We start from the raw sequence: 3785 nt of genomic DNA on the forward strand, positions 1-3785 counted from the left end.
TTGTGCCAAGGCGAATCAATATAAGGTGATTGCAGGAGTACAAAAACAAAAATTTACATGTATTTTTTTTTTTTTGCTTTGGCGGCATAAACTATCAAAATCTGTAAGAGTGTGTGTAGAAATTCAAGCAAAATTTTTCAATTTGATATCAGAAGCCGTGCAGCGAAACACATACACAAAATCAGCTGAGCAAGTAACACCACCTTATATAAATTCGCCTTGGTTTGTGCTAAACCAATTCAACAAATGAGGGCTTTTGACATTTATTCTTCTTCTTCTTCTTCTGCTAGCTAATTTCTGCTAGTAATAATTTCACTAGCAAGAATTTGCAGCTCTCGTGTTGTTACGCTCTCGATTCAGTGCTCTCTTGCAAATATTTTGGGTTATCATACACTTTTCTAGTAAAAATTTGCAGGTTCCAGTACAAATTAGTACTGACTATTGGTAACTATACAAACCTATTCAAATATCGTCGCTTGGATGGAAAATTGCCGGAAGTGTCAAATTGACAATTTGTGGTTTTTGGATATCTTCTTTAGTTTCCGAGTAATTGACCAAAATGTTTTCGGATATTGGGTACAAATTGCGTTAGTATTGCTGTCGTACTAAACTAATCAAGATCTTTCAAATAGAGTTATCTGTTCTTCTTCAGTTTCGGACATATTCAGCGTTATCATGAGTTTCATTTTCTAGAACCGGGTCACTTTTTCACTTTTCGTTTGCGTGTATTCACTACGGGTGGATGAAAAAATTGTTGGCGAAATTTTGTTCGGCGAAACTCACGATTAGGCTGATTAGTAAAAAGTATGTTAATTTATAAAAATTGTTATCACATTTTGGCGTATATCATTAAAAATGACTGCAAATTTTTTGACAAATGTCGTATACGATAAAATTTTATTAAACTCATAAATGGTTGACACTAAACTAAAAAAAATAAGATAATTTAAGAATTTCATGAGCTAGTACATAGCATTCTCCGACACTTTGGAGAAAATCTGTAGTCGTGTTTCTGAGAAATTGCATTCCAAACTTCAATCGTGAGTTACCGAAAGTAACTTGTGACAATCCTTTATCCAGGGATCTACATAAATTATAATTGTCATTATTTTTGCAGTTGGAGTATATGCCAGACGAGTAACAGGTATATACATGCAAGTATACCTAAGTTAGCGCGTTGAGCTTGTATATTTATCTCTCTCTAACGCATTAATTCTATATACGTCAGTACCAACGCCTCACTAAATTATGTCTAAATTTAATAATGGCTCTATGACAAAATATTCATGGAATTTATTCGTAGATTTTTATTTACTTCATTTCATACATTAGTATTGATCTGAATGTTTTTTACTAAATACCAGGAATAAATATTTAATAAACAACTATTTCATTTAAGCTTAACCAACTTTCAGTTGCTCGGAGCTAGTTTTGGAACGCTTCATGAAATATTTTCATGGACGGTAAATGCAACCCTGGGTGCATCATTAATGAGCTGAAAAACCAAAACAAATAATTAAATAAGTGCGTGCGTCTAAAAGTTTCGGAACAAATTGTGGATTAAAGCCTTTCGAAAGTGATAAATAACGTAAAAAGTGATTATATTAATATTGTTAATAAATCGAAGTTACTAATAATGTATACCCTTTCAGGGAAGATGCCGAAAAGGTGTGTATCCAGATGTCCAGAACAAGGATCCTTGTATAAGTTTCCATCGGAGGGAGAAATGCCAAGGTATGTTTTTTATTGAGTATAAATTTGATAAAATTGTATGAATAATACTGGACAAAGAAGAGCAAACGGCTGGATTCGGTGTTATTAGTATAGACGGGATTTGAATGTCGCCTTAATTGAGTATGTGTGCCTCAGGTTTGCCCACGTGGTTGACATTGTTTTGATTCCAACTATGAGGATCAAATTAAGTCTTCACTCATAAATAGTTGTCTTTAATGAGTTGCTCTAGGTTACGCCAGGCTGAGATATTTCATAAGATTGTCTTTCATAGAGGTTTTTCTTGCTCTACTTTATGTTTCATGAGCCTGCGCTAAATGTAACTAGAGCCACTTAGAGTACGATTTTCAGCATCAGCTTTTTTGATGGATTAACTTCGAGCAAGCACAAACACACACCTTATAAAGCGTTCCCACGACAGTCGGGTCTACGTAACCGGAACGACCGAGCTTTATATCTGGCCAAGGACTGTCACTCCAGCAACACTCCCCAAAAACCCTTTGGGGAACTTGTATGCTGCTACAACAACAACACACCTTACAAATGACAAATTGAACTGTCGACCAATCAACTGTTTTGAGAATTTCTGAATGAAAAGTGTTTCATGAGATGTTTCTATTTCTATTCAGCTGTAGCTTGAGCTGCTCTGCACTTTTTTCGATCCCATTAAACAACTAATGTAGATAGAAGATCATAGTTTTGTTTGAGTGTTCTTTATATTTAACATCAACAAATTCTGTAACGAAATTTGTGTAAAATTCATAGTTAGGCGGGCATGCGTGTCTAAATGACCACCAGTCTTAAAAAGCTGAAAGTGCATTTTTGAGGAATATTTGTATTGGAATAGATATGTAGATATTAAAATGAGGTGGACACCACGACCTAGTGATTTATTGTGCCCTTGAATCTTCACAATACTTCCTCTAAACCTAAATCCCTCAGAAAAAGCTGCAGCGCCTTAAGAGGTAGGGAGTGAATGAATGGGCTTAGTTTGTGGCCATATCGAACCTGGGCTTATCAAACAGGATGAAAATATGTAGTGGTGTCTCATAGGGCGAGTTGTAGAATCGAAATAGATCATTTGACCATGGTGCCATCTTATACGTATGCTTAGTCTGCATTGTCCTATAAGGATACCTGTTAGTATTGTAATTTTCTGCTTTTGGAGGTTAATTAAGTTTTGGAATCTCTTAATGTTGTGTATGGAATTCGGCTTTAGGTCGACACCTATCTAAAACCGAAAATATCCAGCCTAAAAGTTTTTAATTCCAAGTTTTATCGTATTTAAATTGTGCGTGCATACATGTAATGCGTCTTCAATATTTCGGTACCCTATAATACCTAACGTTTTCTATATATTTTCTTAAATTTTAGCCATCGACTGACTAACTGATTGGATATGTAAAGTGATCAACGTGAAATTTGACGGAACATGGAATTCGTGGATTTATTAAGAATTACATTATTACTTCCTTATATATTTTGTAAATTGTGAAAGTATTTTCGTATCTTTAGGAATAATCGATCAAAATGGTTGTATTTTCTGTAATTTTTTCTCTGGTTAGTTAATAATAAAAACCATTGAAATTCTTAAATAATTTTCGACGCATTTTGGAGGAAGGATAACGAGGAAAAGAAAAAAGTTTGGTTGGTATATTTTCTTGATTTTAATTTTTTATTCCCTCATCATGGCTTTATTTTTCATTGCGTTTAATTTTCTTTCATTTTTTATTCGTTGTATTATGTATTCATGATTTTTTATTTCCTCATCTTGGCTTTGTGTTTTTTGTTGCATTTCGTTTTTTGTAATTACTTATTCATTATTTTATATTAATTTACAATATAGTTTAAAACCTATTATTTAATATTATTTATTATTTTAATAGGCGGTTGAAGTGGATGAGGCTTCTGGGAGTGTCAACAAGTACCGATGCCAAGGAGCTGTATGCATGCCAGAGGCACTTTTCCCCGAGATATCGGAACCTTCGTAAACTGTCTAAGGGGGCTATCCCTGATTTAAATTTGCATGCACCCACAGTAGGTGTAGATTCAGG

At 34.1% G+C, this 3785-nt stretch overlaps 1 long non-coding RNA gene across 1 annotated transcript; it reads left to right on the forward strand.

Moving 5' to 3' along the window:
* The first annotated feature begins 1483 nt into the window (after positions 1–1483).
* Positions 1484–3329, forward strand: LOC118749992. Its single transcript, XR_004994332.1, has 3 exons — positions 1484–1595; positions 1653–1734; positions 3106–3329. It is a non-coding gene; the product is annotated as an uncharacterized LOC118749992 (long non-coding RNA).
* Positions 3330–3785: the final 456 nt, after the last annotated feature.

Source organism: Rhagoletis pomonella, unplaced genomic scaffold (assembly GCF_013731165.1).
Source record: "Rhagoletis pomonella isolate Grant_MI unplaced genomic scaffold, Rhpom_1.0 Rhpom_scaffold_00104, whole genome shotgun sequence".
NCBI lineage: Eukaryota > Metazoa > Arthropoda > Insecta > Diptera > Tephritidae > Rhagoletis > Rhagoletis pomonella.